The sequence below is a fragment of the Mirounga angustirostris genome, unplaced genomic scaffold, assembly GCF_029215605.1.
Source record: "Mirounga angustirostris isolate CCGP_5_RB_7025 unplaced genomic scaffold, mMirAng1.0.hap1 SCAF_16, whole genome shotgun sequence".
Lineage (NCBI taxonomy): Eukaryota > Metazoa > Chordata > Mammalia > Carnivora > Phocidae > Mirounga > Mirounga angustirostris.
Window position 1 is genome coordinate 28,772,797 of NW_026991724.1, and position 13,293 is coordinate 28,786,089.

The following is a 13,293-nucleotide window of genomic DNA, read 5'->3' on the forward strand; positions in this document are numbered from 1 at the left end:
TGCCGCAGTAAACCGCGGAGTTAGCGGATTTCTTGTTCCGCAAGAGGCTGAGCTCCCAAGCGGACCGTCGCCGACCCGCCCCTGGCTTCTCTCCCAAGCCAGGGAGCCGGAGAGCAAGTTGGAGACCAGGAATGAAGGTCCCTGGGAGAGACGGAGGGATGCCCTCGTCCGGGGCGCGAGGAGGCCGAGATGACTGTCCCTCTCCGCCAGCAGCAGCAGGTGGGCGAGAGACAGGCCTTGGACGTCTGCATGTCTCCGGCCTCCCTTCCACCAACTCCCCGCCAAACGGCGAGGGAGGGGCGGGGCCCGGGACTACGGGAGAGCCTTTCTCTAGAGGAGAGGTAATGGGCAAGAGCTGCCATACGAAGAAGCAGCTGTACCGGAGTAGGTCTCCGGACCCCACTACACGCCCTCACGCCCCCGCCATGCCTCGCCGCCTCTTCCTCGGGACTCTCCATCCGCAGCTCCCCCTGCCAGGCGGGTGGCGGTGGTGGAAGGTGCGGGTCCCCTTCCCCTTCGCACTTTAGCACCCGCCCACGCTCCATTGCAAACACTCGGCATTGCCCAACCCAACCACTGTTTGTTCAGCGAGGCGCTGGCAAGGCAAACACACACAGCTGAGTCACAGGCAGAGCCCTTGCCCACGACGGCCACACAGTTAGAATACAAAACAGACCCCCTGCCTGTCTCTCCACCCCGCGCGGCCACAAGCCAGACACACTCGAACTCTGGGACAGACAGGGGCTCTGGTGAACCAAAACAGGGGCTGGCACAGTGTTGGGCACTCCACTGGAGCTCAGTCTATCAGGGACTTCGTGATCTTTTATAAAATTGGGTCACACGCAAGCCGGAGGACAACTACACAGTTCCCCGCGATGACTTTGACAAGCAAGATACACTTCATTTCCGGAGCTCCAGTCCCCGCACACTAACCCACTCAGTAAACTCGGACGCGCTCGGCGGCCGGACTTCACGCACGCGCGCTAACTCCTCCCCCTCCGTCCGCTTCCCCCCCGGCTCCGCCCCTCAAGCAGACAATCGACAATCTCTCGGTCAGCCCCGCCCTGTCCCTCCCTGCCTCCATCTCTAATTGGACGCTGGCCTCTATTGGCCCCGCCCCTCGGCGACGTGAGCCCGCTTCCCTCCGAGTCACGGCGCCGAGCGGGTGGGGCTGGGCGGGGCGCCGGCGCGCTATTGTCATGGAGACGAGAAGCCGGCGGCCTCGGAGGCGGGCACAGCCCGGCCCAGGTGGCTGCCAGCCTGCCGAGACTGAGGCGAGGCCCGGCGGCCGGGACGGCCGGAGCGGGAGGGAGCGCCGGGCTGGCCAGTGGTGGCTTCTCGGGCAGCCAAGGGGAGGTGTCCTCCCGGGCTCGGTGTAGGCCGGGCGGTCGCGGGGAGCTACCCCGCCCCGTTCCCTTCGCTCCCGCCCCTCGCGGCCCTTGTGCTCCTCAGCGCCCGCCCCCGGCTCCGCCCGCCGCCGCCGCCGCCGCCGCCACCGCCGCCGCCGCGGCAGCCGCGGCAGCCCCTCGCGCTAACGGTCGGTAGCGGCCCGCGCGCGCCGCCCGCCGGGGGCTTGCGCCAGCCACCGGGCAGTGTCCGCCGCCCGCGCGCTCGCGCGGCGGAGGAGAGGTGAGTCCCGGGTCCCCAGTCCCGCCGCGTTCCCGCCCGGCCGCGACCGGGCTCACTGCCTCTCGCGCCGCGTCCGAGTCCCTTCGTGGACCGGATGGACGCGGCGCTGCCCCGGGCGCCGCCGGGCGCCGGGTGGGCGTGGGCCGCGTGAGTGTTGGGCGGGCCTCTCCAGATGTCACGGTCCCCGGGCGGGCGCGCGTGGGCGTGTCCCCTCCATCCACGCGCGGCCGCGGCACCCTCTCGGCTCTCGTCCAGGATGCTGTTTTCTGACACGGAGCCATGGAGGTTTGTGCCACCGAGAATCTGAGTCTGTCACAGAGACATCCTCATTACATCATCCGGCCGCTCTGGGCCGCTAGGCTATCGCCCCCGCCCTCCCCTCTCCTTTTACTGTCTTCTTTTTGGTGTCAAGGTCTGGAGAGAATCCTGAAAGATATTGAAGCATTTCGAAGTTATGGTTCTGTTGCTGTGGTTGTCACCTCCGCTCTACGTCAAATTTAAGACTCATTTCTTAAGGATGTCTCTATTTTCTGCTTTATTTGCACATTGATGGCTCCGCTGCTCGGCGGGCCACGGCCGCCCGGCGTCTCAGACTTGTGTTAATATGTGAAATGGAAGAAATGATCATTAGCAGGCAGATGGGGATTCAAATAGCATCTGGCGGGGTGTCTCAGTGTTCCTGTGAACGTTTTTACGTTTTTGCTGGTAAACACGAGGTTTTTACCTTTTCATCTTGGTAGTGGTGACGGTTAAGGTCCTCTCTCCCCTGCCTTTCTTCTCCTTTATTCATCAGCTTTCCCGTTTGGGAACCTGCTTACTTGTTAAGCTGTAGTTTCACTGGTCTCTGGTCACTGAAGCTTTCTCCCCCCGCAGAGGTGGGAGCTCTCTCCCTCTCGTTCCACTTTACCAAAATGACTCCATTTTTGGCGGGGGGCCGGGGGTTACTCTTGCATTTATATCTTTCTGAACATTTCAACTTAGACTGGGGATAGGCATGCCCTGATTGCTTTTAACGTAGGACTTTAACAAATTGTAATTTTAAGACTTCCTGAAGGTTTATTGGGTCGTCATGTCCGCACGGATCCAGTTATGCGTAACTCTTAAAATTTCAAGCTTTAACATAAGATCCACAGTTGTATTACTAAGACATGGCTGCAGAGCTTGCTGTTCGAGTTTTGGCTGTACAGTTGTCATCGTTTAAATCAAGTGCAAAAGAGGTTATTCCTGTTTATTTAGTGTAATAACTGTTTACAGTTAAAACTTTAAAGACTCATAAAAGTAGGTCTGCTGCATTTTAAAGATCTCATCATTCTTGTGCGAGAGACACAACATCGGAGCTAGGAAAGGCAACAGATTGCTTCTGTCATATCGCTTTGCTGTTTTGGAGTGTACTTAAAGGATTATGATTGATAAGGCTGTCTTGCCAGAGAATGTTGACACAGGTGTGCATCGTTATCTTAATTAAGATCCTGAGAAAATGTTTTCTATAAAATGGTGACATAAGAAGGGCGGCATATTTTTGTACAGTTTTGCTTTTGGAGAATTTAATTGCACTTGAAACCTGTCTTCGAGCTTCCAGATTTTGTGAGCACTCTGGCAACAGAAGTTTTCGAGAGAAATGGTAGTTTAATGTTAAGTGCTCTGGCATGTAGTCATACTACTTGAGGCTTTTTGGCCATGCCTTTGTCAGCTTTCTTTGTGCTCTTTGTGGAGTCGTGGTTGCTAATTTAGAAAGAAAAGCATAAATGGGACAGTCTGTTATTAAGCAAACATTTATTAGTGTTGAGAATAAATCTGTAGAGGAAAGCTTGCTTGATGTGCAGAGACAGGAATATAATAAAAAGGTAAATATATGAGAAATTTATGTCACTTTATATTTCGGAAAACCATCTCCTAGAATGTTTTAATGATCTAAAGTAGTTTCTCTTTTCACATCACCAGGTACTTAGCTTGTTTATGGAATGCCTCGTTTTTATTTCCAGAAATAGAAGAAAACTGTTTTTATTTCTTCCCAAATATTGTCTATAAATTCGAATTATGAGCAAGTGAAGGTAGTGCATTTAGCCTCTTATTAGTTTAAGGATCTGAATCATAACCTGGGCGACCACTAAAATAATATTACTGCCCTTTACGTCAGATTTCTGAATGCAAAAACAATAGCAAGAGGGCTGCTGCTGATTACATTACCCTTGGCTCACCCAGCACCTAATACCCTTTAACATAAGTATTGCATTAAGATTTCCCCCCTCTCTTTGTAGCTCATGATTTCCTGGAAGCTGGCTGTCCATCAATGGTGTATATAAGATGTGTGAGTGTTTTCCTTTAATATTAAAACTCATTGTAGAAAGAGGAAATGAAAGTGGAGGAGGCCATAGGCATATGATCGGAGAAGCCAGGTGTATACTCACAGCTCATTCGTGACTCCAAGGATGATTAGCTGGCTAGAATTACATGGTAAACTAAAATCAAAAAAAGACTTATTTAGATTTGTTTGCTGAAACTAAAACAAGAGCATTAATTTTGAGATAATTGCTTTACTTATCCCCCAACGTCCCCCATCAAAATTTTTGTCCTGGCAGCTAAGATCGGCATCCCTATGCTATTATCCATGTGTTATTTTCAAATTTTATATGCTGCCTTAAAAGAAATGAAATAAGAATGGGAACCAATTACCTATTGTCTGTCTTAATAACACCACATAATTGTTAATATATTTTTACATTATAGAAATCCTTAGGAAAAATTTAAATGCTCTTCAGTTGATAACGTGCAAGTAAGTGAAATCGCGTAGTCCTAAGTGAATTAAACGTGTTCTTTATAATAGAATATGAAAACAGTATCATATTTTGGTATAATGTTTTAACTCTGAGGTAGCACAGCCTTTTTTGTGTGGTAAGAGCTCAACATCTGTGTGTTTTTCTCTTCAATTTCTATGTTTTATTGGCTCCTTTAATTTTAACATCTTTTTGGTATATTGTTAGCTGTTTTATAGAGAATAATTGTTCTTAAAAGATGCAAATGATGCAACCCTAAGAAGATGTAAAATCCTGGAATTGTTTCTTTCTTGTGCAATAATGACTGGGGTTTGCTGTCACAGCACTGCTCCGAAGTGTGATACTTATAACTTATTTCTGCATAAATTTGCAGTAGTTTTATAGCTAGAATATACCTAAGCACCAATTTAGCTTGGCAAATTAACTTGGATGCTGGAAAATTGAAAACCAGTATATTCTAATGTAGTTCAGGTTTAAATCTTTATTAGTAAAGATGCACTTAACATTTGTTCAGGGGAAGGAAATATAATTTTCTCCTGCAGTTGTCATTTAGGTAATTCATTTTTCTAGCCTTTTCTCAAGCTAATGATATTCCACACCTCGATACAGCCTTTATTTGTTTATTTGGCATAATATGGAGTGATACCTTGGAGGAAATTATATTAGGTATTCATATCTAACATCCCCAAAGTATTTAACTAGTCTTCTGTGTTTCTTTAAACAGAATCATTTTTATTTTTTTATGTGTGTGCAGGTTATAAGTATGATGCTTCCGTAATACATTTGGGTGTTTTCAGCTAAGTTCACTTCTGAACGATGGGGTTCCTCCAAATGTTGGCTGAAATTTGTCCTTGCATATCCCCAAGCTCATCTGCAAGTGAGTGTCTGCAACACGGTGTGTTTGTGTGTGGAGTAAACCCAAAATAGCGTCAGTGTTGGTTTTACCAAAGTATTTATATTAGTAATAGGAACTAAGTACAAATTGTAAAGAATGTCACTTGAGGCCTTTGATTATTAAAATTTTACTAAATGCATTAAACAAAGTTCAGTAAACAGAAAAATTTCTGATTCGTGGAAATACATTGAATAATTAATTTTTAATGATATCATTGGATGGCGAAATTTTTAAACTCAGTGCTTTCCATAAAAGTCAAGACTGAGGTTATATTTCATAGAAATGGGATTATTATTTAAAGGAAATAATCTGTTTATACCAAATTACAGTTTTTGATTATTTTCATTACCCAGTTCTTTTAAAAGTAAACTTAATGGGAGGATCAGCTCCAGGCATGGGTTCTAAACTCTTTTAATTCAAAGGGTGTACAGGTGTGTGTAAAGCTTGTCATTTCTCATCAGAATAGGGGCTGCTGAATATAAGCAGATGAGAAAAAATTATTTTGCAGAATATTCGTGTTGTCTATTGGGGAGAGCAAGGAACTGGGTTTAGTGATAGAGAATATTTTGTTAAGTAAAAAAGATGGCTATAGGACCAAAGGAGAAAAGGCTAATTGAAACAGAAGGCAACTCTAGTCAGGACAGCCTGCAGCAGAGCAACTGCTTCTCCGTAAACTTTCGAAGGGCAGAAGGTGATTTTTAACATAAAGGTGAAGTGATATATAGTTGTTTTTAAATAACACACTTGTGTTCCCCTGTCGGTGATTGGGTCTTATGGAGACAGGGTTTCATGTGTGACCAGGGGCTGATGCCTTACAGCCAGTTAGAAAATGCACAACAGGAATCCAAGGAAAATGTGAAGCAGTGAGCAGTCTGATTCCTCCCCGTTTGCCTTTAAGCTTCATCTTTGTTGTTGTTGTTGTTGTTATTGTTGTTGTTTTTAACCACATGTAAAGTTGTTGAATTTAAAAGACAGAGGGTTGGGTGGGTTTCCCCCCCCTAAGGAAAAATGCAGGAAAAATCTAAACATATATGCAAGTGGGTTTTGTCTTATATCTGTTGTCAGCCAAAATTTATTATTAAGATTCATATTTCATGTATATTAATGATACTCAAATGTATTAAAACTAGTACTCCTTTTATATAAAACAGGTGGGAGGGTCCCGTTTTTTAAAAAAATATGAAGAAAACATGTCCTTTCAACAGTAATGGGTTATGGTTGATTAATTGAGAAGGTTGTACTAAATGTTCTCTAGTGGAAATAGAGTATGCTTTTTGAGAAATGTGTCATTCAGGAATAAAATCAATCGAAGTATTGGTAATTAAATTGTAATTCCATGAAGGAAGGAAGTGGAAGGAAAGATGAAGCTAACTATTGCTGTTTTTCTTTTTAAGAGTCTACAGTTCATAATGGAGCTACTATACTGGCTATCGGAAGGAGGAGATTCGGAAGATAGGGAGGTAATATTATCTCTTTTAAAAGAATACTTTCCTCTGTAATCCTGAGCCTTTATTACATATAAGAACTTTATCTACCAGGCAGCAATTTCTTTAAGTGTGGGGTATGAAACGATCTGACTTTCCCGTGCTGAGTTTTGAGCTGTTTCTCCAAGGGCTGTGGGCTGTGCTGGGAGAGCTGAGAAATCTCATCTAGGCGTACTCAGCACCCTTAAAATAGCTTCTTTCTGAGAGTTAGATCTGTGATGGTGGCCTCCCCAGTTCTAGTAGACGTCATCGTAGTTTGTGGCTGATGTGCGTGCATTCGGCATGTTGCTTGGCTGTCCTCGTTTACCTCCCAATCTTTGTTGCCTTCTCTGGGAAGGCACTCTCTGCAGGGCCATCCACTGCCAGTCTCAGGCCTACTCTGAGTGCGAGCCTTGGTGTTTGACAGCTGGCTCCAGAGCTCTGCCAGGGAGGGAGCTGGGCCCAGGCTGGGCAGCTCTGGCGCAGGGGCTCACACACACATGGGTCCTTTTCCTTGTTCACCCCTTGAGGTCCCTTTCCATTTTCCTTGCAGTCCTAGGCTACGGGTAATACTTTGCTTTTCCTCTCACTAGCTTGGCTTGCCGCTTCCTCTGCAGCTGTTGCAGGGTTTCACATGGAATGGAGGACTCTGTTTTCCTCTGGATGATATCTTTGATCATTTACCCGGGTGTTTTTTCTGTTTTCAAAAATCTAATGGTAGTGTTAAAGAATGACTCAAAGATTCTTGAAGGACAGAATTCACGCTCAGTTGGTATCCATAAGAAAAGCTTCTGTCTCCTCATGCTGTGTTGCCACACTGAATATGCAGGTGAAATTAAAAACAGACTAAAACCCTTTTATGCCTGGGTCTAAGAATGTTTATATAGGCTTAAGTTGTGGAATGGTATTTATATCTATTTTTTTTTCCCTTTTAAGAAAAATGATATACTTTTCTAGTCACCAAAACCCATCTACTTCTTGAACTATACCTATAGAGGGGTATTAATAGGATAATAAAGGGTTTCATGGTGTCCAGTGATATAATTCGGAAATTGGTAAGCAATGTGGTAGCTAAAAGCAAGTTCTTCCATTAAAAGGGCTAGTGTACATTTAAAAACAAAAACCTGCAGAAAAAAGACTCTTTGATCTTTAAATCAAATGATGTTTTTGGTTAACAGAACAAGAAGTACCAATCTCAGATTCTTGTATTGATGCCGAGGTAGAGGTTGTAAGCCGAGTAAGCCATTACAATGTAGCCTAGAAAAAATGGTGATATCAAAGCGATCACTTGGAAAGCAGTTTACATTCACAAAACAATTCAATATTAGGACCTTGACCAACTTTTACACTTCAGATACTTGGGTTATTACTTCAGTTTTTAAAATACCAGTCTATAGCTTGGGTGTAGAATGCGAAGGTATTTTTGAATTGACTGGGTCTTGCTGGTCATCTTAAAATAGGCTACAATATTACAAAGTTGAAATGTAATATGTATTAATAGAAGGAAAATATAAAATTTAATATCCGGGCAACTGAGACCTTTAAACCTACTTTAAAAGTATAATCTTGACATCTATGACACTATTTTTTGTCTTTGTTATATGGGCAGAATTATGGATATTCTACAATCCAGATGTCTTATTTATTAATTCCAAATTTCATTCTCTATAACAGACCTTGAAAATAAAAGGTGTATGTGGGAGAGTCAAGTTTTGAGTCAGAGGCTAATTTATTAAGCATTCGTACGTAGAACGGCAGCCTTGATTAATGTAGGACTGTGAAAGGGGACAGGTGAAACTGTTTTCAGCTGAAATTTACTAATGCTGCAGCCATTAAAATTAAATGTTTGTTAACATAATGGCGATGGCGTTTTCTCCTCCTCCTCCTTGTGGTTTTGTCCAACTAGATGTTACAGTGGCAGTTGCACTGACTGTTGAGTGTTTAAATGATGACACCATTATGTGAAGTGATTTTGAAATGAGAGATTTCAGCCAAGAATTACATCTGCTCCCATCTCCTTCAAATCATACTCTCTGGCAGTACAGATTATGATTGATTTGTTTGTGACAGATTGCAGGAAACAGTCATTGATTTTTCAATATTTTACCTTAAAATTATTTACAGTTGTAACCATGGGGAGGTATTTCCATGGGCTGTCAGCCCCTGAAAGACTAGGATAATATTCCCTGCTCTCTGACAAGACAAATTACCTGTAATGAGTGCAGTAGCTGAAGGGTATACTTTTATTTTAAAATATGTCAATAACCCCAGTGACTAAACGAATATTGATTTAGCATAATGAAGCCTGAGTAATGTGAAAATGAGCTTTTTCGAGGAGCCTGGTAAAGACTTTCTTTTTCGCTGGTTGTAAGAAGCTTTTCATCCTTTCAACTAGCTAGTGGAGATAAGGAGTTTTATATGCAAACCATCAGGAATGATAGTGTTGTTTGTGATTACAACCAGGGTCCAAATATTTTGCCTTTACTTTTATCCATTCTTTTTTTTCAGATCTTATTTTGAGTCTTACTTTCAGTTTACAGAATTTGATTTGCTTGATCTTATCTTTAACCGACTATTTTCACCATTTCAACATATTTTGCATTAGAACCTCCAGTAATGAATATTAAAATATAACTCTATGTACGATCATTTGTAGATGACATAATCATTATCTTAGGACATCTCAAATGGGTTATTGTAGTATTTAATGTGCCGTATTTTATGGTAGAATAATTCCCAGTCCCTGGACATCAGATTGCTTTCAGTGGGAATGAAGATTAATTTACTTAGGCATCAGTGCATGTTTTCATTTTTGTCCGACTTCCCTTCCTTTTTTTGAATGTAATTCTCAACTTTTTGAGATCCCAATACATGAGGTCCTTCAAACAAGAATAATAGTGGAGAAGTATATAGCTGTATTTTGTAATCCATCAAGGAGCCTGAAGACTTTGTGCCTGAAGAAGTATCTTCATATCTAACTTGGTTAGGAGAAAATAGGGTAAACATTGCTGGTAATAAATAGCAGAAAAGTAAGTATTTGAGCAAGATGTCAAACTGATACTTCATGGGAATCCAGCATATCTTATGATAACTAATAGTAATGGCATCTTATTAAAAAAGTAGTAGGTAAAGTTCCTCTAAAAATTAAAAATGAGTTCCGAGTGAAAGAAAATTCAAATGGCTTTTTGTGAGTGCTCGTTCTCTTATAGGACGGCATTGGAAATGTTGCAATAAAATGAAAAATATAAACCTGTCTTTTAATGGAAAAAAGGATAGACTCTAGAACAAAAAAATTACTGTTTTTTTCTTCCCCAGGATTTTGCCTAAGGGTGTGACACAGATGATCTCTGTCACTCGTCTTAGTTGTGTTCTGCAGTAGATTGGATGCTTTATAAAATACTGGTCCCATGGTTTCAAATGCTGTAAGATTTCATTTCTCCTTCACCCCTTCACCCAGATTCTTTCCCTTTTTCTATAAACGGACCTTTGAAAATAGAACTGTGAGGAGTACACCATCATCATATACAAAACTGGTAGCCCACAAATTCTTCAATCAATTCGCTTTATAGTTGTTGTTTTTTAAGTTGATGTAGAATCTATACAGCTTATCCATGGATAAGGGGATGTCTGTAGATATAACTTCCAGAAAAAGAAATGAATATAGGGTTTTTTCGCAATGGTTTTTTTAAATAAAACATTTTTTTTTTCAGACAGATCTAGGCTAATGAAAACATCTATATTGTTGTTTAGTTTACTTTGGAGTTAAATAATACATGTATTATAGTCAGCACCTCTTGACCCCATCATGTAGTTTAAACCTGTGTGTTCATTTTACAGTGCAGATGTACAACTACTTATGTGAAGTAAGTTTTAATAAATATGTAGATAAAGGAAGGCTTCTTCTGGGGAAATTATTCTCTTTTGGATGCTATGTCCTTCTCCATTTTTTCCCCCTTGAAAAAAATACTCTGCCCTTGTTCTTCTTTAGGGAAAAATTATTTATATAGAGTGTTTTCAAATCATGCAAGTCATTGCCTGGGGTTAGTTAAAACATTTATTTTTTGAAAAGGAGAAAATGCCCTCATTTAAAAAAATCTTGCTTGTATTTGTATCTATTGAGATAAACAGTTTACTTTGATACGGTACATACCAATCTACTTAGTTAATTTTTTTTCTAGAATTCATTGTGCTGTGTTTGGTCTGACCTTCTATGATAACTTAATGTAGGAACAAATTAGCATATAATTCTATTTTCCATGTGACCTCAACCAGTTGCAGAATCGTAGCACCGCTTTTGGAGGGCGATTCGATAGTGTATGTAGACTGTAGCATTAAGTGTTTGCAAATGTTCAGTGCATCCTGCCTAATGTGATAGCGAAAAGGTTTCAAAGTCAGCGGTGAGAGGAAATACTCACCCCTATTACTAAGGTATGAAAACACCTCCTAAAGGTAGCATTTTTAATTAGTGTACATAATTGATTAGTGATTTGTCTTCTCCCAAGCATAAAGCGGCATGGCGAAGTTGAGTGCGGTCCGGGAAGTCTGAGATATTAGGGATTGATGGTGACAGCGACCATGACAACTAAATGAATCTTTTTCTTTTCCTTTTAGATTCAGCTATCGGGCTTTGAAACTTCCTGTGGTCTGTTCAATCTAGATGCAAAGGACCTGGAACAGTCAAGTGCGCAAGAGGTTTAAATTGTTTTGGATATTCCTATTTATAGACAAAAATATTTTTCCAATTCAGATCCTCAGTTGTTATGCAAAAGAAGGTCATGCTCTTCTTCATCATCCATTTTATTTGAAATGATTAGTATTGTAGAGTATCACCAAACATTTTCTCTTTGAATCAAAGTATAGAAAAAATAAAATCAATTCTATATGTTGACTTTTCTTCTAAAATGTCTTTATTGGATTGAATGCATGTTTGTACTCGAAAAAGAGGGTTCCAAAAAAAAATCCCTATCTCCACCATAGCGATTCTTCTAGCAGTCCAGCGCCGCCCGTACAACTATTATATTTATAGGAGAAAAAAAGACTTGAAAGGAATCCATACATATATTTTATTTCTCTATATTAGTCCCCCTGGAATAGAACAGTTCTCCTCACAAAATCTGTTCGCTCAACTCAGATACAAGAAAATGTTGCCTTAACAGGCAGATCATTTGTTACATGTTTGAATATTTGATTTATGTAAATAAGGTTACATCCAGTTCTCTCACAGAGTTCTTACATTTGTGTAGACTAATAATGGGTTGCCTTGCCATTGGGAAGTGCCTTGTTGTGGCCTGTGGCAGCTGTAGGAAAACAGAAGGATTCAATCCTCTGGCCTCTGTGCGAGGGCGTCTGTGTGATCAGAGATGGTCCTCGCTGAGGAAGCGGGAGAGTCACAGGTGCTGGTAACACCTGTAGAAGCAGCTGCGGGTCACGATTTTGTGCTTGACCCACTTTGTACTCTGTCCACTCTGTAGTTTTTAGAAAGCATCAAAGGTGCTGTGATGTGTTCTTAAGCTCGGGTCTCAACATGGTCAAGTAAATTTTTTAGGCTAGAATATTTCTTTTTAAATTTTTAACTAAACTTTATATTTCAAGATAAGTACAGATTTCACAGGCACTAGTACTAACTAATGGAGGGATCCCTTGTACTTTTCACCCAGTTTTGCCCAATGGGGACACTTGTAATATGTAGTATAATAGTATCGCAGCCTGGGCTTTATGGGCCTTAACACTGATACAGTCACGGTACAGAACATTCCCATCCCCACAGGGATTCCTCCTGTTACCCTTTCATATCCATACTCACTTCTCCTTAACCCCAGCAACCACTCGCCTGTTCCCCATCTCTATCATGTGGTCTTTGCCAGAGCGTGCTATAAGTGGGATTCTAGTGTGTGCTCCCCTGGGGGATTGGCCTTTCTCACTCAGCATATTTTTTCTGGAGATTCAACTTGCGCTTCTCAGGACTTTGTTCTTTTTTATTGTCGGGTAGTATTCCAGGGTCTGGTGGTCCCGCAGATTGTTTAACCATTCACCGGTTGGGACTTCAGGCTTGTTTCCAGTTCCTGACTGTTACGAATAAAACTGCTATAAACATTCGTGTACAGGTTTTTGTGTGAACATAAATTTTCATTTTTCCTAGGAAAAATGCCCAGGAGTGCAATTGTGGGTCATATGATAATTACACAGAGTCTTTCTTTTTTACGACTAGACTTGATTTTGTATGTGTGGAAGAGGGACGACAAGGCGGACATTGACATTTTTGCGGTGGCTTTGCTTTAACTGGATTTGTTTCTGATTTTAAAATATGCAGACTATCTTGAATAACTTGTAGCCAGATATCAAAAACAGTTCTCCACAACCTAGATTTGGTTCTTATTTTTAGAGAAATACGTTTGAAAAAAATTGCTGCTTTTTTTTTGGTGGGGGGGAGGTAAACAATTTTTACGTAAAGGTAGAGATATACTGTAGAGAAGATGCTGCAGAGCTGACGGGTAACTTGGAGAAATGTAGGGGGAATTGTCCAAGTGTTAGT

At 41.9% G+C, this 13,293-nt stretch overlaps 1 long non-coding RNA gene across 7 annotated transcripts; it reads left to right on the top strand.

Moving 5' to 3' along the window:
* The first annotated feature begins 1,065 nt into the window (after window positions 1-1,065).
* Window positions 1,066-11,649, top strand: LOC123855461 (uncharacterized). Of its 7 annotated transcripts, none has more exons than XR_006793529.3 (6): window positions 1,066-1,629; window positions 3,888-3,937; window positions 4,357-4,402; window positions 5,158-5,280; window positions 6,693-6,758; window positions 11,373-11,649. It is a non-coding gene; the product is annotated as an uncharacterized LOC123855461 (long non-coding RNA). The 7 variants fall into 7 exon arrangements; XR_008507319.1 differs by lacking the exon at window positions 1,066-1,629 and adding an exon at window positions 1,900-1,914; XR_006793526.3 differs by lacking the exon at window positions 4,357-4,402 and having other exon boundaries at window positions 1,082-1,629.
* Window positions 11,650-13,293: the final 1,644 nt, after the last annotated feature.